At 38.6% G+C, this 22,173-nt stretch overlaps 1 protein-coding gene across 6 annotated transcripts in view; it reads left to right on the forward strand.

The window, feature by feature from the left end:
* Window positions 1-22,173, forward strand: part of FNDC3A (fibronectin type III domain containing 3A) — a 232,976-nt gene that overhangs the window by 66,246 nt on the left and 144,557 nt on the right. Inside the window, exon 1 of one of the 6 annotated variants that reach the window (XM_023551326.2) lies at window positions 20,431-21,509. The exons of the other annotated variants lie outside the window; for them this stretch is intronic. The gene's annotated coding sequence lies outside the window, so the exon portion shown is untranslated. Of the gene's footprint in view, window positions 1-20,430; window positions 21,510-22,173 lie in introns of those variants that run through there. 6 annotated transcript variants of the gene reach the window in all.

Genomic DNA, 22,173 nt, shown 5'->3' on the forward strand with positions numbered 1-22,173 from the left:
CCAAATTCCCTTCTGCACCTCACAATATCACAGCTCTCTGAGGCAGTGATTACAGTTGGGGCAAAAAAGAAGCTGACCAAAAACCTTAAAAGGAAAAGCAAGGGAATGAAATATCTATAACCAAAAAAAACCCGTTGCCTTCGAGTCGATTCTGACTCATTGTGACCCTGTAGGACAGAGTAGAACTGCCCCATAGAGTTTCCAAGGATTCAAACTGCCGAACTTTTGATTAGTAGGGGCATGCTTAACCACTATGCTACCATGGCTCCTGAAATGTCTATAGAAAGCTTTAAACTCTGATACATTCCTGGGAATTGAGAAGACCACATGCATATGGTCTTATGCACATCCCCAAAAAAGACCTGAGAAGGGGCTAATCTCCTCTGGCTGACCATGAGACTCTGAACAAGCAGGATTGAAGGCAAAGGTAAAGTTGTAAACTGTCTGCCAAAACCTTGAAGGTATACTCAAGTGTTCACAGAGAGCCCTTTTGCAAAGGCTAGGGAACTTACTAGTTCAAGACATTTAAAGAAATCTCTGTTCAGTCATTAGCTGACCATTAAACTAACCCAGGGGATACTTCAGGGGCCCTAAAGACAGAAAGTCAATTAGTGGTTGCCAAGGGTTGGGAGAGGGGAGAATGAAGAATGACTGCTAATGGGTATTGGTTTCTTTATGGAATAATGAGAAGTTCTAGAATTAGGTAGTAGTGATCGTTGTACAACTCTGTGTATACGAAGAACCACTGAATTGTACACTTTAAAAGGATAAATTTTGTGGCGTAAGAATTATATCTTAACAAAAAGTAAAAACCATTTGGATTTTAGATATGCTTATGTAATTTAAATGTGACTTAGTAATTCAGGATGAAATTATTGTTAAGTGACTATTACTAATCTTTCTCTGATAAATGGGGTTAACTTTGTGGAATTGGTTCCAGAATTAAAGCAGTTACTAGGTTAATATTTTTAGGTTTATGATGTTAAATTATTTGCACGCTGACACTGCCTGCTTTCATACGTGTATGTATCTAATATAGTATACATGAACTGTAAATAATCTGAGATATTCCAGGATCAGAGAACAAAAATAAATAAAACATTTAAAAAAGGGCTTTGAAATAGAATATATTTGGAAGCAGTGTCCTTTTAAATTCTAAGCATTGACTGATGTTAGATGATCCAGAAGCAGATGCTACTGCAGTTCTTTGTTGATTTAGTTGCTATGGTGACATGATACATTCATGTACAGCAGGAAGCTTACTGTACATTGGCTAATTTGATAGAAAGCAAGGTCTGAAGTAAGTATTGATGAGCATACTGATAATCGATTGTACCTTTACCATCCTTGCTCTAAATGTATTTTCACCAAATAACTATAAAATGACATAAAGTAATATGCAACCCAGAATGGAATTTGTAAAGGTTAACTTGTTAGAATAAGGTTGATTTGAGGTTCAGCTTGCCAGTGAAGATTACCTCACTGTTTACTAAATGGAACAAATTGGAACATCTGGAGCAGAAACTGTTGAATCTTACAGCGACCTTCGTAGGCGTGGTAGCAGCAGTTGAATGAGAAAATTAGGAGGATGCGAGCAACAGTAAGTACAGTGCTAAGGTTTGGAATTGGCTTTAATAAATAAGCTTGTTTATGACTTAGCACTTCAGTCAGATTTCATAATTCATATTTAAAGCTTATGTACTAACGTGATAGAGAGTAAAATCAGGATATTTTTTAAGAAATACAGACTCTTATAGGGAGGAAAAGCTACAGATTTGCCAGTTTTAGGGTAAACTTAAAAATATACTTATTTCCCTAATTTTATTAAATCTGTAGTTATCTGTATTTTGAGAAAATAATGATTTAAACAAAAACAAGAATCTTAAAACAACTTTGTAGTTATAAATATTAGACCACTAATGCTTTAAATATGTAAATTTTTTTAATGAAGTTATTTTAGCCTGTAGTTTACATTTATTGCTGAGATAATTATATTGTAGCATTTTGCCATGAAGTTAAAATTTGCAGAGTCTTTGTAACTGCTGTGTTTTATTAGCTTAAAGTCTTCATGATTTGAGTGTACACACACATCTCTGTACATACACACATGTGCATACATTTTCTGTATGTTTGCATATATGAGATATTACCTTATTTATTTTTTTTTATCTACCATTGTCTGGAAATGAAGTATTCCACATAGTCTAGGTAATTAGTTAGGATTCTTTTTGTACTAGGTTTGAGGGACATACCTTTTCAGGGTATCTACTGTATGTCAGACACCATGCTGGGGTTTTATGTTCATTGTTTCCCTAATCCTTCAAAAATACTGTTGTGTAAATTATTATTTCCATTTTAGGGAAGAAGACACTAAAATTCACATAATTTGCCTAAAATTGCAAATCTATTGAGTAATAGAGCAGAATTTGATTATAGAATTGTCTGTCTCCAGCTCTCTTTTTTTCTTTGTCACAATGCTTTGATTTCTGTGAAAACAATTATGAAGACAAATGAACCTAAACAGTAAAAAAAAGTTTGTGAGTGTTTTCTAATTATTAAATACTGTAATTTGTACTCTTCTATCTCAGCATTTGTTGTAATTGGCTGTAATTGTCTCCATTACTGACTGATTATTGTATCCTGAGCTCCTCAAACCATGCTTAACATATAGTCGTTGCTCATTAATTATTTGTCAAATGAATGAATGAAGTTAGTGGATGGTTGACAGATGTCAGGTGTTTCGTCTGTATGCTGGTACCAAACATATGTTCTTACTTAAGTTTGAAAATTATTCTTATTCATAAGACTAAAAAAAACCAAACCTCGATTCCATTAGTTTTATAATTGTTGTTTCCTTTTATTTATAAACATTAAGCTCCATTTGGACTTAAGCTGAAACATATTAGCTAGCCCATCTATACAGTGACAGGACCTAGCTAAGTACGCCACCACTCGTCTGTCAGTTTTCCATACTGTGGTGGCTTACGTGTTGCTGTGATTCTGGAAGCTATGCCACCGGTATTCAAATACTAGCAAGATCACCCATGGTGGAAGGGTTTCAGTGCAGCTTCTAGCCTAAGACTGCTAGGAAGAAAGACCTGGCAATCTACTTCAGAAAAAGTTGGCCAATGAAAACCTTATGAATAGTGGCAAAACATTGTCTGATATAATACCAGAAAATGAGCCCCTCAGGTTTGAAGGCATTCAGAATTCAACTGGGAAGGAGCAGCCTCCTCAAAGTAGAGTCAACCTTAATGACTTTGATTTGCTGATGTGACAACTCAATATGAGAAGAAATAACTACAAGCATCCATTAATAGTCAGAATGTGGAATGTACGAAGTATGAATCTAGGAAAATTGGAAGTCATCAAAAATGAAATGGAGCACATAAAGATGGATATCCCAGACATTAGTGACCTGAAATGTACTGGCATTGGCTATTTTGATTTGTATAATCATATGACAAATTTAAGAGAAATGGTGTCACATTCATCGTCAAAAAGAACATTTCAAGATGTATTGTGAAGTACAGTGCTGTCAGTGATAGGATAATAACCATATGCCTACAAGGGAGACCAATTAATATGACTTTCATTCAAATTTACACACCACCACTAATGCCAAAGATGAAGAAATTGAAGATTTTTACCAACTTTACCAACTTCTGCAGTCTGAAATTGATCAGACGTGCAATCAAGATGCATTAATAATTGCTGGTGATTGGAATGTGAAAGTTGGAAACAAAGAAGAAGGATCTGTAGTTGGAAAATACAACCTTGGTGATAGAAATGATGCCAGAGATCACACGATAGAATATTGCAGTCTAACGAATTCTTCATTGTAAATACCTTTCTTCCACAACATAAATGGCGACTACCCATGTGGACCTTCCCAGATGGAATACACAGGAATCAAATCGACTACATCTGTGGAAGGAAACAATGGAGAAACTCAATATCATCAGTCAGAACAAGGCCAGAGGCTGACTTCAGAACAGACCATCATTTGGTCATATGCAAATTCAAGTTGAAGCTGAAGAAAATTAGAGCAAGTCTACAAAAGCCAAAGTATGACCTTGGCTCTTTTATATCCCACCTGAATTTAGAGACCATTTCAAGGACAGATTTGATGCACTGAACACTAATGACCCAAGACCAGACGAGTTGTGAAATGACATCAAGGTCATCATACCTGAAGAAAGCAAATTGTCATTAAAAAGACAGGAAAGAAAGAAAAGACCAAAATGAATGTCAGAAGAGACTTTGGAATTTGCTGTTGAACATTGAGTAGCTAAGGAGAACAGAAGAAATAGTGCAGTAAAAGAGTGAAACAGAAGATTTCAAAGGGTAGCTCGAGGAGACAAAGTATTATAATGAAATGTGCAAAGACTGGAGTTAGAAAACCAAAAGGGAAGAACACACTCTGCATTTCTCAAGCTGAAAGAGCTGAAGAAAAATTCAAGCCTCAAGTCGCAATATTGAAGGATTCTATGGGCAAACTATTAAACAATGCAGGAACCATCAAAAGAAGATGGAAGGAATACAGAGAGTCACTATACCAAAAAGAATTGGTTGATGTTCAGCCATTTCAGGAGATAGCATATGATCAGGAACCAATGGAACCGAAAGAAGCTGCACGGAAGACACTGACAGAAAACAAGGCTCCAGAAATTGACAGAGTACCAATTGAGATGTTTCAACAAACAGATGGAACACTGGAGGTGCTCATTCGCCTATGCCAAGAAATTTGTCAGACAGCTACCTGTCCAACCGACTGGAAGAAATCTATATTTGTGCCCATTCCAAAGAAAGGTGATCTAATAAAATGTAGACGTTTTCGAATAGTATCATTAATATCAAATGCAAGTAAAATTTTGCTGAAGATCATTTAGAAGTGGTTGTAGCAGTACTTCTACAGGGAAGCCACAAATTCAAGCCGGATTCAGAAGAGGACATGAAACAGGTGATATCATTGCTGATGTCAAATGGATCCTGGCTGAAAGCAGAGAATACCAGAAGGTGTTTACCTGTGTTTTATTGACTATACAAAGGCATGCAACTTCATGGATCATAACAAATTATGGATAATGTTGTGAAGAATAGGAATTCCAGAACACTTAATTGTGCTCATGAGGAACCTGTACATAGACCAAGAGGCAGTTGTTCAAACAGAACAACGGAATGCTCTGTGGTTTAAAGTCAAGAAACGTGTCAGTCTAGGTTATATTGTTTGACCATACTTATTCAATCTGTATGCTGAGCAAATAATCCTAGGAGCTGGACTACATGAAGAAGTATGCAGCATCAGGATTAGAGGAAGACTCATTAACAACCTGTGATATGTGGATCACACAACCTTGATAGGCTGAAAGTGAAGAGGACTTACAGCACTTACTGATGAAGATCAAAGACTGCAGCATTCGGGATGGATTACGCCTCAACATAAAGAAAACAAAAATCCTCACAACTGGACCAATAAGCAACATCATGATAAACAGAGGAAAAGTGTAGCTGTCAAGGATTTCATTTTACTTGCATCCACAATCAATGCTCATGGAAGCAGCAGTCAAGAAATCAAAGTATGCATTGAATTGGGCAAATCTGCTGCAAAAGACCTCTTTAAAGAGTTAAAAAACAGAGATGTCACTTTAAGGACGAAGGTGTGCTGACCCAAGCCATGGTATTTTCAGTTCCCTCGTTTGCATGTGAAAGCTGGACACTGAATAAGGAAGACCAAAGAAGAATTGGATGCCCTTGAATGAACGTGTTGGAGAAGAACACTGAATATACTGTGGACTGCCAGAACAATGAACATAACTGTCTTGGAAGAAGTGCAGCCAGAATGCTGCTTTGAAGCAAGGATGGTGAGACTTTATTTTATATGCTTTGGACATGTTGTCAGGAGGGACCAGCCCCTGGAGAAGGATATCGTGCTTGATAAAGTAGAGGGTCAGTGAAAAAGGGGAAAGACCCTCGATGAGATAGATTGTCACAGTGTCTGCAACAGTGGGCTCAAGCATAACAACGATCATGAGGATGGTGCACAACTGGGCAATGTTTCGTTCTATTGTACATAGATAGGGTCACTATTTGTCAGAACCGACTCAGCGGCACCTAAGAACATAACAGTAGCAAGCTAAGTGCAGATTAAAGTTTGATTCAAAGCTCTTTTGAACAAGTCAATTTAACAACACTTTACACATAATTCAGACTTGTTTGTGAATTGATGGTATATTTGAATGAAATTAGTTCCCCAATTTAATTTCTCAGGAAACTCAGAAAATGAGTTCAAATTTGTACATAATAAGGTGGTTGTTTTTGTTAGGTGCCATAGAGTTGGTTTCCTGCAGTTTATCAAAGTGAACATAAAGTAGTTGCAAATACAGTGTTCGAGTTTGGGGCATCTAGTGCTACACTATCCAACACAGTAGCCACTAACCATCTGTGCCTTTCTAAACTGAAAATTACAAATTCAGTTCCTCATTCTCAGTGTCCACATGTAGTTACCATGTTGGACAGTGCAAATATAGAACATTTCCATCATCACAGAAACTTCTGTTGGACAGTGCTAGTCTAGAAACCAGAGGGAAAGAATTAGGAGTCATTTAGCAATGGTCACTAGTGAATTCAGCAACATTTATTTAACCTCTGTTTTTGTCAGTGCCCCTGCAAAATGCCTCTAGCCCCTACAAATATAAAAATATACTGAAGTCTTTGCTTATGAAGGGCTTATGTTGTAATGTGTATCACAGTGTGTAAACAACTGAATACAGTTACAATAGGGATAATATAACTCTGCTTTAGGGTTAAAGGAATAGAAATTCCTGAAGAAGAAATTTTTTGTTCACAGGCTGAGTTCTTAGTTGTATACCAGAGAACAAGAAATCCTATTCAACATAGAAAATTGTCAGTTAGCAGGACTCAAATCAAATCAAAAGTCAAGCTAGAGAAGAGTGTATAAGTCGAAGACCAGGAAGTGAAGGTGAATCTCTTGACCATTGGAACCCTTGATTGAAAAGAATAGAGCATGCCCTATGGAGTGCGGTTCTCCTCTACATTTGGGGTTGCCATGGGTCTTAGTCAGTTCTTCAGCAACTGGTTCATGTTGTTTGTTTTTGATTCTAAGCACTTGACCTGTGTCAACTCATTTATCATCACAGCATCCCAGTGAGTATTGAATAAAAGGCCTTCAATCATGAGTTGGAGAACTACATTGCTAAAAGTATGTTATTATCAATTATTCCAGGCTACAGGTCCCAAAGAACTTTCCTTTATTATTGCTCTTATTCCCATTAAATGGGCACCCTGGAGCAAGGAGCAAGTAGTAGTTTAGTCGTAGTTGGGTAAGGAAGTTGGGGTCGGGAAGGAGGATTAGGCATTCAGACAGATTTTTTTTTTTTTAATGTGATTTGGCATAGGTAAGAGAATTTGTAACTCTTGGAAAACTTTTTCTGCTAAATTCTGGGTTGATTTTCTTGCTCTGTCTGCCAAAACCTCTGTAGAGTTTCAAAAGTAGAAATGTGAAATGCTTATTTTGTTTTCAAAGCTAATTTAATGTCATAGTGAAGAATGCAATTTTTATGACCTTTGGGGTGGAGAGGAGAAATTAATTAAACTATTAATCTGCAAAATTCATACCATTTATAAACATTTTTCTCTTTATTTTGTCAATGATTTAGTTCTATAAATTATTTTTCCAAAATATAGGTGAACATTTAAAAGAATTATATGTCATTAAATATCTTATAATTAGGTACATATTAAATAATTATCCCTCAGAGAAACTATTTAAATTAAGAGTTTTGTAGAAAGAAACTTCAGAATTCCTAAATTCAAAAGGTTGAAGTTTCATTAATGACTTTTTTCCCCTCGTTTTTCCGTTAGAGATTTAAAATGTTAGCATTAACTTTGTATCTTTTACTGAATCCTTTAGGACTTAGAGTAGTGATACGTTTCAGAGCAGTAAATAAGAGCGTGGATTTTCTGGTGGCCATCTTAGCAACTTCGAGTAATTACATTCAAAAGATTGATTGTTTCCCTAGGATCCAGGTTAGGGGAAAAAGACCAGTCTCCTCACCCTTGGGAAAGAGACCTAAATATGTTTACTGTATTTTGAAAAAGTCCCGTAGTGATTCTAAGATGTCTTCCCTTTCTCTCTGTTGCGTATCTTCGCATAAGATACATGTTAATGGTGCTGTGGGGAAGATGTAAAGATGTTTTTTGTTTTTTCTCATTGTATCACATATGGAACGTGGACTGATGGCAATTAAATAAAATTGAAATGAGACCAAAGAATTGTGTATTATCTTTGGAATGCAAACGAAAATAAGATTAAAGTTTGGCAGCAATTAGTAGAACCTGAAGATTAAATAGTAACGTATTATTTATACCTAGTTATTTATCATGTTCGGTCAGTGAATAAATGCATGCAGATATTATTAATAAATGATTATGCCTTGATATTTAAATAAAACTTATTTGTATCATTGATTGGCTAAATCTTGGCCCTTTTTTTCAGTAGTTCAGATTCCAAGGTGGTATCCTAGTACTGTACTACTGATTATAAATGTTTATTTGTATTTGCCTCACTTTAAGTGTTAGTTGATATAAATTGAGTTTTAAGTTAAATGCAGTGGAAGAGTTTACTATAAAAGGAAACCTTTTGTTGAATGACTTTGTAAAATGAGTTGACTTTTGAATACCAATAATCATCTGTTACTTTACTTTTTAAAAAAGAAAGCTGTATGGGATTAATAGTATCTCAGGTGTCATTCAGCTCTGACTTTTCCAGAGCTTTATGCTCTGTTTGTTTAGCAATGTTACTGTATCAGACTTGTTGTCCTCTGGTATCTGTGCTCTCTTGTGCTCCCCCCCCCCCAATTCCAGTATTATCTTTCTGCTATCCTGATTTTTATGAAGCTTGTTTTCTTCCCCAAGTAAATGATTTTATACTTGATCCTCTTTAATTTTACCTCTTCTTTTCCTTAACTCCTCCAAGCCATTATAAATATCTTTATTTAATTTCTTAAGGAATTTAGTAAGTGTCTTCAAGCATTTAAAACTTTTGAACACCTTAAACACTTTTCTTTATCAAATAATCAGATAATTTGTTAGTTGATTTCTTTGGGGTCAAATCCTATTGCTTATTTTGTGTATTTATCGTCATAGGTCTTTACCAGTGGGAATTCTCAGTAGCCTGCTTTAAGGGTGTGTCTCTTCAAGGACGTTTGTTTTTGCTTTTTTTTTTTTTTTTAATTAACTTCTATTGAGCTTCAAGTGAACGTTTACAAATCAAGTCAGTCTGTCACATATAAGTTTATATACATCTTACGCCTTACTCCCACTTGCTCTCCCCCTAATGAGTCAGCCCTTCCAGTCTCTCCTTTCGTGAAAATTTTGCCAGCTTCCAACTCTCTCTATCCTCCCATCCCCCCTCCAGACAGGAGATGCCAACACAGTCTCAAGTGTCCACCTGATATAATTAGCTCACTCTTCATCAGCATCTCTCTCCCACCCACTGTCCAGTCCCTTTCATGTCTGATGAGTTGTCTTCGGGGATGGTTCCTATCCTGTGCCAACACAAGGTTTGGGGAACGCTGGGTTTCCTCTAGTCACAGTCAGACCATTAAGTATGGTCTTTTTATGAGAATTTAGGGTCTGCATCCCACTGATCGCCTGCTCCCTCAGGGGTTCTCTGTTGTGCTCCCTGTCAGGGCAGTCATCGATTGTGGCCGGGCACGAACTAGTTCTTCTGGTCTCAGGATGGTGTAGATCTCTGGTTCTTGTGGCCCTTTTGTCTCTTGGGCTCTTAGTTGTCGTGTGACCTTGGTCTTCTTCATTCTCCTTTGCTCCAGGTGGGTTGAGACCAATTGATGCATCTTAGATGGCCGCTTGTTAGCATTTAAGACCCCAGACGCCACATTTCAAAGTGGGATGCAGAATGTTTTCATAATAGAATTATTTTGCCAATTGACTTAGAAGTCCCCTTAAGCCATAGTCCCCAAACCCCCGCCCTTGCTCCACTGACCTTCGAGGCATTCATTTTATCCTGGAAACTTCTTTGCTTTTGGTCCAGTCCAGTTGAGCTGACCTTCCATGTATTGAGTGTTGTCCTTCCCTTCACCTAAAGCACTTCTTCTCTACTAATTAATCAGTAAAAAACCCTCTCCCTCCCTCCCTCCCTCCCCCCTCTTGTAACCACAAAAGTATGTGTTCTTCTCAGTTTATACTATTTCTCAAGATCTTAGAATAGTGGTCTTATACAATATTTGTCCTTTTGCCTCTGACTGATTTCACTCAGCATAATGCCTTCCAGGTTCCTCCATGTTATGAAATGTTTGACAGATTCGTCACTGTTCTTTATCGATGCATAGTATTCCATTGTGTGAATATACCACAATTTATTTACCCATTCATCCGTTGATGGACATGTTGGTTGCTTCCAGCTTTTTGCTATTGTAAACAGAGCTGCGATAAACATGGGTGTGCATATATCAGTTTGTGTGAAGGCTCTTGTTTCTCTAGGGTATATTCCAAGGAGTGGGATTTCTGGGTTGTATGGTAGTTCTATTTCTAACTGTTTAAGATAACGCCAGATAGATTTCCAAAGTGGTTGTACCATTTGACATTCCCACCAGCAGTGCATAAGAGTTCCAGTCTCTCCGCAGCCTCTCCAACATTTATTATTTTGCGTTTTTTGGATTAATGCCAGCCTTGTTGGAGTGAGATGGAATCTCATCGTAGTTTTAATTTGCACTTCTTTAATGGCTAATGATCGAGAGCATTTTCTCATGTATCTGTTAGCTGCCTGAATATCTTCTTTAGTGAAGTGTGTATTCATATCCTTTGCCCACTTCTTGATTGGGTTGTTTGTCTTTTTGTGGTTGAGTTTTGACAGAATCATGTAGATTTTAGAGATCAGGCGCTGGTCGGAGATGTCATAGCTGAAAATTCTTTCCCAGTCTGTAGGTGGTCTTTTTACTGTTTTGGTGAAGTCTTTAGATGAGCATAGGTGTTTGATTTTTAGGAGCTCCCAGTTATCGGGTTTCTCTTCATCATTTTTGGTAATGTTTTGTATTCTGTTTATGCCTTGTATTAGGGCTCCTAGGGTTGTCCCAATTTTTTCTTCCATGATCTTTATCGTTTTAGTCTTTATGTTTAGGTCTTTGATCCACTTGGAGTTAGTTTTTGTGCTTGGCGTGAGGTATGGGTCCTGTTTCATTTTCTTGCAAATGGATATCCAGTTATACCAGCACCATTTGTTAAAAAGACTATCTTTTCCCCAATTAACTGACTCTGGGCCTTTGTCAAATATCAGCTGTTCATATGTGGATGGATTTATATCTGGGTTCTCAATTCTGTTCCACTGGTCTATGTGCCTGTTGTTGTACCAGTACCAGGCTGTTTTGACTACTGTGGCTGTATAATAGGTTCTGAAATCAGGTAGAGTGAGGCCTCCCACTTTCTCCTTTTTCAGTAATGCTTTGCTTATCCGAGGCTTCTTTCTCTTCCATATGAAGTTGGTGATTTGTTTCTCTATCACCTTAAAAAATGGCATTGGAATTTGGATCGGAAGTGCATTGTACGTATAGATGGCTTTTGGTAGAATAGACATTTTTACTATGTTAAGTCTTCCTATTCATGAGCAAGGTATGTTTTTCCACTTAAGTATGTCCTTTTGAATTTCTTGTAGTAGAGCTTTGTAGTTTTCTTTGTATAGGTCTTTTACATCCTTGGTAAGATTTATTCCTAAGTATTTTATCTTCTTGAGGGCTACTGTGAATGGTATTGATTTGGTTATTTCCTCTTCGGTGTTCTTTTTGTTGATATAGAGGAATCCAAGTGATTTTTGTATGTTTATCTTATAACCTGAGACTCTGCCAAAGTCTTCTATTTGTTTCAGTAGTTTTCTGGAGGATTCCTTAGGGTTTTCTATGTATAAGATCATGTCATCTGCAAATAGAGATAATTTTACTTCCTGCTTGCCAATCCGGATGCCCTTTATTTCTTTGTCTAGCCTAATTGCCCTGGCTAGGACTTCTAGCACGATGTTAAATAAGAGCGGTGATAAAGGGCATCCTTGTCTGGTTCCCGTTCTCAAGGGAAATGCTTTCAGGTTCTCTCCATTTAGAGTGATGTTGGCTGTTGGCTTTGCATAGATGCCCTTTATTATGTTGAGGACTTTTCCTTCAATTCCTGTTTTGGTGAGAGTTTTATCATAAAAGGGTGTTGGACTTTGTCAAATGCCTTTTCTATATCAATTGATAAGATCATGTCGTTTTTGTCTTTTGTTTTATTTATGTGATGGATTACATTAATGGTTTTTCTGATATTAAACCAGCCTTGCATACCTGGTATAAATCCCACTTGATCGTGGTGAATTATTTTTTTGATATGTTGTTGAATTCTATTGGCTAGAATTTAGTTGAGGATTTTTGCATCTATGTTCATAAGGGATATAGGATGTAATTTTCTTTTTTTGTAATGTCTTTACCTGGTTTTGGTATCAGGGAGATGGTGGCTTCATAGAATGAGTTGGGTAGTATTCCGTCTTTTTCTATGCTTTGGAATACCTTCAGAAGTAGTGGTGTTAAGTCTTCTCTGAAGGTTTGGTAGAACTCTGCAGTGAAGCCGTCCGGGCCAGGGCTTTTTTTTGTTGGGAGTTTTTTGATTACCGTTTCAATCTCTTTTTTTGTTATGGGTCTATTTAGTTGTTCTACTTCCGAATGTGTTAGTTTAGGTAGGTAGTGTTCTTCCAGGAATTCATCCATTTCTTCTAGGTTTTCAAATTTGTTAGAGTACAATTTTTCATAATAATCTGAAATGATTCTTTTAATTTCATTTGGTTCTGTTGTGATGTGGTTCTTCTCGTTTCTTATTCGGGTTATTCATTTCCTTTCCTGTATTTCTTTAGTCAGTCTAGCCAATGGTTTATCAATTTTGTTAATTTTTTCAAAGAACCAGCTTTTGGCTTTGTGAATTCTTTGAATTGTTTTTCTGTTCTCTAATTCGTTTAGTTCAGCTCTAATTTTTATTATTTGTTTTCTTCTGGTGCCTGATGGATTCTTTTGTTGCTCACTTTCTATTTGTTCAAGTTGTCGGGACAGTTCTCTGATTTTGGCTCTTTCTTCTTTTTGTATGTGTGCATTTATCGATATAAATTGGCCTCTGAGCACTGCTTTTGCTGTGTCCCAGAGGTTTTGATAGGAAGTATTTTCATTCTCGTTGCTTTCTATGAATTTCCTTATTCCCTCCTTGATGTCTTCTATAACCCAGTCTTTTTTCAGGAGGGTATTGTTCATTTTCCAAGTATTTGATTTCTTTTCCCTAGTTTTTCTGTTATTGATTTGTAGTTTTTTTGCCTTGTGGTCTGAGAAGATGCTTTGTAATATTTCGATGTTTTGGATTCTGCAAAGGTTTGTTTTATGACCTAATATGTGGTCTATTCTAGAGAATGTTCCATGCGCGCTAGAAAAAAAAGTATACTTTGCAGCAGTTGGGTGGAGAGTTCTGTATAAGTCAGTGAGGTCAAGTTGGTTGATTGTTGTAATTAGGTCTTCCGTGTCTCTGCTGAGCTTCTTACTGGATGTCCTGTCCTTTTCCGAAAGTGGTGTGTTGAAGTCTCCTACTATAATTGTGGAGGTGTCTATCTCACTTTTCAGTTCTGTTAAAATTTGATTTATGTATCTTGCAGCCCTGTCATTGGGTGCATAAATATTTAATATGATTATGTCTTCCTGATGACTTGTCCCTCTTATCATTATGTAGTGTCCTTCTTTATCCTTTGTGGTGGATTTAAGTCTAAAGTCTATTTTGTCAGAAATTAATATTGCTACTCCTCTTCTTTTTTGCTTATTATTTGCTTGATATATTTTTTTCCATCCTTTGAGTTTTAGTTGGTTTGTGTCTCTAAGTCTAAGGTGTGTCTCTTGTAGGCAGCATATAGACGGATTGTGTTTCTTTATCCAGTCCGAGACTCTCTGTCTCTTTATTGGTGCATTTAGTCCATTTACATTCAGTGTAATTATAGAGAAATAAGTGTTTAGTGTTGTCATTTTGATGCCTTTTTATGTGTGTTGTTGACAATTTCATTTTTCCACATACTTTTTTGTGCTGAGACGTTTTTCTTAGTAAATTGTGAGATCCTCATTTTCGTAGTGTTTGACTTTATGTTTGTTGAGTCGTTACGTTTTTCTTGGCTTTTATCTTGAGTTATGGAGTTGTTATACCTCTTTGTGGTTACCTTATTATTTACCCCTATTTTTCTAAGTAAAAACCTAACTTGTGTTGTTCTGTATCGCCTTGTATCACTCTCCATGTGGCAGTTCTATGCCATCTGTATTTAGTCCCTCTTTTTGATTATTGTGATCTTTTACATATTGACTTCAGTGATTCCCTGTTATGAGCATTTTTTTTTAATTAATCTTAATTTGTTTTTGTGATTCCCCTATTTGAATTGATATCAGGATGTTCTGTTTTGTGACCTTGTATTGTGCTGGTATCTGATATTATTGGTTTTCTGACCAAACAATATCCTTTAGTATTTCTTGTAGCTTTGGTTTGGTTTTGCAAATTCTCTGAACTTGTGTTTATCTGTAAATATCTTAATTTCGCCTTCATATTTCAGAGAGTGTTTTGCTGGATATATGATCCTTGGCTGGCAGTTTTTCCCCTTCAGTGTTCTGTATACGTCGTCCCATTCCCTTCTTGCCTGCATGGTTTCTGCTGAGTAGTCTGAACTTACTCTTATTGATTCTCCCTTGAAGGAAACCTTTCTTTTCTCCCTGGCTGCTTTTAAAATTTTCTGTTTGTCTTTGGTTTTGGCAAGTTTGATGATAATATGTCTTGGTGTTTTTCTTTTTGGATCAATCTTAAATGGGGTTCGATGAGCATCTTGGATAGATACCCTTTCGTCTTTCATGGTGTCAGGGAAGTTTTTTGTCAGCAGATCTTCAACTATTTTCTCTGTGTTTTCTGTCCCCCCTCCCTGTTCTGGGACTCCAGTCACACGCAAGTTATCCTTCTTGATAGAGTCCCACATGATTCGTAGGGTTTCTTCATTTTTTTTAATTCTTTTATCTGATTTTTTTTCAGCTATATTGGTGTTAATTCCCTGGTCCTCCAGATGTCCCGGTCTGCATTCTAATTGCTCGAGTCTGCTCCTCTGACTTCCTGTTGCATTGTCTAATTCTGTAATTTTATTGTTAATCTTTTGGATTTCTACATGCTGTCTCTCTATGGATTCTTGCAACTTATTAATTTTTCCACTGTGTTCTTGAATAATCTTTTTGAGTTCTTCAACAGTTTTATCAGTGTGTTCCTTGGCTTTTTCTGCAGTTTGCCTTATTTCGTTTCTGATGTCTTGAAGCATTGTGTAAATTAGTTTTTTATATTCTGTATCTGATAATTCCAGGATTGTATCTTCATTTGTGAAAGATTTTGATTCTTTTGTTTGGGGGGTTGTAGAAGCTGTCATGGTCTGCTTCTTTATGTGATTTGATATTGACTGCTGTCTCTGAGCCATCACAGGGAAACTTGTTTTTCCAGAAAATATGCTAAAAAAAAATGCAGTCAGATCCCTATCAGAACTGCCTTTGGAGTATAACCGCCACCTTGTTCCCTGTAAGGATGAAAGTCCGAGATTTGGATCATATATGCTTTGCTGTTGCTGGTTCTTTGTTTTTAGTCCAATTAGGGATGGATTTTTGGTCCCTGGGTTTTTTGTGTTCCCTTGTCTCAGGGCGAAGAGTGGGTTAGGAAAAGACCAAAAGAAAAAAAAAGGGGGGGGGAAGCAAAGCCGCCACGGAGCCGTTCTCCCTCTGGCTCGGGAAATTCCAATGTTAATGAAGCCGCCTGGGGAGGGTGGGGGAGGGATCGGAGAGATAGGAGAGTAGCGCCTCGGAATATAGCCAGAGTTGCTTGTCTTGCTTGGAATGACTATTTTATCTGAGATTCCCGAGGGGCATGTAGCCTATGTGTGCTGGCTGTGTGGAGTTTGCCCCTGCGGGTCTGGCTCGCTGAAGCCCTGGTCAGATCCTCCCCTGCCAGTCCAAAGCCCAGCGTCAGGGTTCCCCTGCTGGGACACTGCACTCCTGGCTCCAAAATCAATCGCTGCCTCCCGGGGACTTCTCGTCCCACCAGCCGCGTCGCCGCGCCGCATGCGCGGACTGGTTGGGCCCCCTCCCCAGGTTAGTTCAGGGGAGTAGAGCTGTGCCCGTGCTTGCGCCATGACAGCGCCCAGTCAAAAGCCCGGCGCCAAGGTTCCCCGGCTGGGACGCTGCCCTCCCGGCTCCAAAATCAGTCGCTGTCTCCCGGGGACTTCTCGTCCCGCCAGCCGCGTCACCGTGCCGCCCGCGCGGACCAGCTGGGCCCCATCCCGGGGTTAATTCAGGGGAATAGAGCTGCGCCCCGTGCTTGCGCCATGACAGAGCCCAGTCAAAAGCCCATCCCCAAGGTTGCCCGGCTGGGACGCTGCACTCCCGGCTCCAAAAGCAGTCACTGCGTCCCGGGGACTTTTCCCACCAGCCGCGTCACCACGCTGCCCATGGGCCCTGGCTGGGCCCCCTCCTGGATTCAGTTCAGGGGGGTAGGTTTGCGCTCCTTTTTTGTGCTGTCACAAGATTTATGAGTTCAGCTCCCCTGGGCCCAGAAACCCGGCGCCAAGGTTACCTGACTGGGACGCTGGCTCCAGGCTCCGAAAACAGTCGCTGCTTCCCCGTATTTGTTCGTTTTCCGTCTCTAAATCTGTGTTTGTTGTTCAGGGTTCGTAGATTGTTATGTATGTGATCGATTCACTTGTTTTTCCGAGTCTTTGTTGCAAGAGGGATTCGAGGTAGCGTCTCCCTAGTCCGCCATCTTGGCCCCGCCTCCCTGTGTTTGCTTTTGGTAGATACTCAGGCTTTTATTAGCCAGAAACTAACTTGGGGTTAATTTTTTAGCTTGGAAGTTCCTAGACTGTGTGGGTAGTATAAATTTAATCCCGAGACCCATTTGAAGGTAGGTCAGTGATCCTGTATTCTTGGGAGAGTCTTTTGACCAGGCCAAGCCATAGAGACTTCCTTATCTCCTAATGCTGAGGGTAGATATTTTCTAATTACTCTTTCACTGAATGTGTAGTCTTCAAGGGAGCTGGCTTTACAGAGAAGAACTTAGTCATGTAAACTCACTGCCTAGTTTGAGACCATAGGCTTTATTTCCTATTTCTTAATGGCTTTTGAAACCCAGACTCTTTGGTTACCAAAGCCATTGGTGTCCCTATTATAACAGATAAACTCTCAGCTTCTATTTGCTGCTCTGATTTTTTTAGCCCTTAATTTCTTACAAGCTGATCTGTAATTTTAAAAATTTTGTTATCTTGTACATTGCATTTTTAGAAGTGGTGGGATTTTTAGCTTATTTAATATTCGAGTTGCCAGAAAAAGAATTCCCCTCATAGCTCACTAACGTATGTCCAAACATATTTTTAATAGTTAGATTAATTTTCTGCCATCTTACTTAGTACACTACTGGATTTTGTAATAACAAGATTTTGTCTTCACCAATATCATACTAATTATATATGGTCGTCTAGTACTGCTATAACAGAAATACCATGAGTGGATGGCTTTAACAAAGAGAAGTTAATTTTCTCACAGTAAAGTAGGCTAAAAGTCTCAGTTCAGGGTGTCAGCTCCAGGGGAAGGCTTTCTCTGTCAGCTCTGGAGGAAGGTCCATGTCCTCAATCTTCCGCTGGTCAAGGAGCTTCTCAGGTGCAGGGACCCTGAGTCCAAAGGACACGCTCTGCTCCTGGCACTGCTTTTTTGGTGGCATAAGGTCCCCAACTCTACTTGCTTCTCTTTCCTTTTATCTCTTGAGAGAGAAAAGGTGGTGTAGGCCATACCTCAGGGAAACTCCCTTTATATTGGATTAGGGAGGTGACCTGAGTAAAGGTAGTTATAATTCCACCCTGATCCTCTGAATATAAAATTACAATCACAAAATGGAGGACAACCACACAACATTGAGAATAATGGCCTAACCAAGTTGATATACACATTTTTGGGGAGACATAATTCAATCCATGACACATGGCATCTTGGCTTTCAAGAATTAAAACAGCTTATTGAAAGTCTGATGATTTGTGTGCTCCATCTCATTTTGGCTAACCAGCATACTTCCTGAGAACCAGGTCTCTTCATTCCCTGCTAAGTAAAAAAGAAATACGGGGGTTTGATACAATAATCTTTTCCCAAATGCAAATGTTTGCTGACTTTTCCAAGATTTATCTTTCGGTGAATTGTCTGTGGCTTTTACTTTACTGTCTTCCTCAGGCTGGCATTTTATTTAGTTTACTCCATTCAGATTATGCAGCAGTCCCCTAATTGATAGCTTTGTTCTTAAGAACATCAATCTCCATTTTTTCATACTCCTGCCAGAGAGATCTATCAAAAATGGAATTTTCATCTCCCAGACCTTGGTTCTAAATACCATTCCTTAGAAAAGGAACCAAGGTAAGTACAGATTGTGCAAGGAATGACTTGTCATATCAGAGAGTAAGAAAGTGCACCCTCTCCTCACTTAGTGACATGGTTAGGTTCCAGAGACCACGTTAAACATGAAATCGCCATTATGCAGAAATGAAGGATGCTCACATCGGATAACAAATAGAGGGTGACTGTATTATTACATAATTGCCAAACTACATCATTTTATAACTGCCAAACCACAGAAAATTGTGGCCCAGCCAAGCTGACACATAACCTTAATCATTTCAGCCAGCATTACTCTCACCTTTCACCTTGGCATTCATTACTGTCAAACGTCTGTCATTAATGTGCAGATTAGGTGGATAGTAGCTTTTTTACTGTGTAATGTGAAATGTCAGATAAAGAGGTAGTCAATAAGTAAGGGGAAGGTGTACACACAAACTTAAAACAGGGACATGTTAGGACATAGTAGCAAGCCTGAAAAGGTTCTCACTGGTCAAATTTGGTACATTTTTAACATCAAAATGGCAGAATAGGGAGCTTCAAGAATCAGTCCCTCCACCAAAGTGACCATTAAACTGGGAAAAATAGAGTCAACTTTTTTGGAACTCTGAAATCTAATTTTAAAAACTTAAGTAGCCAGAGAGATACTAAAAAATGAGAAAAAAAAGGCCGCTAAAGTTTGGCATTTAAAGAAATCTTGTCAAGTCACTGGTTGATCACTGAGATGATGGAACAGAGACTTCAGTAACCTCACAACAACAAGGAATAAAGTTTTTGCCCCCGTCCACCCACCTACTCAAAGAAGTTTGCATAGTCACTAAACAGATGGACAATTGTAGCTGTCATCAATCCAACAACAGCAAATCCTGGGGAGGAGGGAGAATCTTATTCCCAGAGTTACCACATTATAATATTCAAAATGTCCAGTTTTTAACAAATTATGAGGCATTATAAGAAGCAGGAAAGTATTGTTCATTTACAGGAAAAAAAAAGAAATTGACAAAAACCACCCCTGAGGAAGCCCAGATATTGGACTTACTAGACAATGGTGGGACCTTGCAAGTTTTGAGGGTCCCTGGTAGCATAATGGTTAAGCATTTGGCTGCTAACCAAAAAGTTGGCAGTTTGAATCTACCAGCTGCTCCTTGGAACCCCTATGGGGCAGTTCTTCTCTGTCCTATAGGGTGGCTATGAGTTGAGATCAACTTGACGGCAGTGGATTTTTTGTTTTTGGTTAGACAGAGGCTTTAAATCAACTGTCTTTGATAAGCTGAAAGGGCTAAGGGAAACTCATAGGCAAAGAACTAAAGGAAACCAAGGGAATGATGTATAAACAGATTGAAAATAGCAATAGAGAGAAATTATAGAAAGGAACCAAATAGAAATTCTGAAAAGTACAATTACTGAAATGAAAAATTTATTAGATGAATTTAATAGTAGATTTTTTTTTAGAGTAGATAGAAGAAAGAATTAGTGAACTCAGTAATAGTACAATTGAAATTATTAAGTCAGAGGGACAGAAAGGGGGAAAAAGAAGAAAAACGAACAGAGCCTTAGACACCTGTGGGACAGCATCAAATGTACCAATATATTTTGGGAATCTGAGAAGAGAGAGAGAGAGACTGGCAAAAACAGTATTGACCTCAGTCATCTGAAAAAAGAAAACCAAACCTGTTGCTGTCGAGTAAATTCTGACTCCTAATGACCCTATGGAACAGAGTAGAACTGCCCTATAGGGTAAAAAAAAAAAAAAAAAAAAAATTTTTTTTATAGGGTTTCCAGGAGCGCCTGGTGGATTCAAACTGCTGGCCTTTGGGTTAGCAGCCAAACTCTTAACCACTACACCACCAGGGTTTCCTTAGTTGTCTAGTGCCACTAGAACAGACATAACACAAGTGAATAGCTTAACAAAGAGAAATTTATTCTTTCACAGTTGAGGAGGCTAGAAGTCTGAATTCAGGGTGCCAGCTCCAAGCGAAGGCTTTCTTTCTCTGTCAGCTCTGGGGGAAGGTCATTGTCATCAATCTTCCCAAGCTGAGGAGCTTCTCAGTGCAGGGACCCTGGGTCCAAAGGATACGCTATTCTCCTGGCTCTTGTTTCTTGGTGGTATGGGTCCCCATGTCTCTCTACTTACTTCTCTCTTTTATACCTCAAAAATGATTGACTTAAGACACAACCTATCTTGTAGATTGAGTCCTGCCTTATTAACATAATTGCCTCTAATCCTGCCTCATTAACATCATAGAGGTAGGATTTACAACACATAGGAAAATTGTATCAGATGGCAAAAACGATGGACAATCACACAATACTGGGAATCATGGCCTAGCCAAGTTGGCAAGTTATTTTTAGGGGCACAATTCAGTCCATAACAGTATTCAAAAAACTAATGGTTGAAAACGTCCTTAATTTGACGAAAGACATGAATCTACACATCCAAGAAGCTCAGAGAACTCTTAAGTAAGATAAAGAGATCCACACCGAAATACATTATAATCTGTCAACAGCCAAAGACAAAGAGAAAACCTTGAAAGTAGCAGGAGAGAAGTGACTCTCGATATAGCGAATCCTCAATGAAATTATTAGCTAGTTCTCATCAGAAACCACATAGACTAGAAGGCAGTGGGATGACATATTTAAAGTGCTAAAAGGAAAAGAAATCTGTCAACCATATCTGGGAAAACTGTCTCTCAAAACAAAGGAGAAATTAAGAGAGTTCCAGATAAGCAAAAGCTGCAGGAGTTTATGGCTAGCATACCTACCTTATGGAGCCCTGCTGGCACAGTAGCTAAGAACTACGGCTGCTAACCAAAAGATCGGCAGTTTGAATCCACCAGCCAGTCCTTGGAAACCCTGTGGGGCACTTCTCCTCTCTTCTGTAGGGTCGCTATGAGTCAGAACCAACTTGACAACACCTAACGACAACAGACCTACCTTACAAGAAATGCTAAAGGAAGTCCTTTGGGCTGAAATAAAAAGACACTAGACAGTAACTGAAGCAATATGAAGAAGAAGAGAACACCAGTAAATTTAACTGCATAGGTAAATACAAAATACATATTGTATTTTTTATTTGCAACTCTTTTTTTTTAATTGCTGTAGTTTTCTGTGTAACTTGAAATGCATGAAAAATAATTGTTGTTAGGTGCCGTGGAGTCAGTTCTGACTCATGGCAACCCTGTGTACAACCAAATGAAACACTGCCTGGTCCTGCGCCATCCTCACAGTCGTTATGCTTGAGCCCATTGTTGCCGGTGCTGTGTCAGTCCGTCTCGTTGAGGGTCTTCCTCTTTTTCGTTGAGCCTCTACTTTACCAAGTACAGTACCCTTCTCCAGGGACTGATCCCTCCTGATAACATGTCCAAAGTATGTGATACAAACTCTTGCCATCCTTGCATCTATGGCAAAGATGCCTTTAGCTTTCACATGCATATAAGGTGATTGAAAATACCATGTCTTGGGTCAGGCACACCTTAGTCCTCAGGGTGACATCTTTAAAGAGGTCTTTGACAGCAGATTTGCCCAGTGCAGTGCGTCTTTTGGTTTCTTGACTTGTGCTTCCATGGGTGTTGATTGTGGATTCAAGTAAAATGAAATCCTTGACAACCTCAGTTTTTTCTCCGTTTATCATGATGTTGCTGATTGGTCCAGTTGTGGGGATTTCTGTTTTCTCTATGTTGAGGTGCAATCCATACTGAAGGCTGTG

The sequence above is a fragment of the Loxodonta africana genome, chromosome 17, assembly GCF_030014295.1.
Source record: "Loxodonta africana isolate mLoxAfr1 chromosome 17, mLoxAfr1.hap2, whole genome shotgun sequence".
Classification (NCBI taxonomy): Eukaryota; Metazoa; Chordata; class Mammalia; order Proboscidea; family Elephantidae; genus Loxodonta; species Loxodonta africana.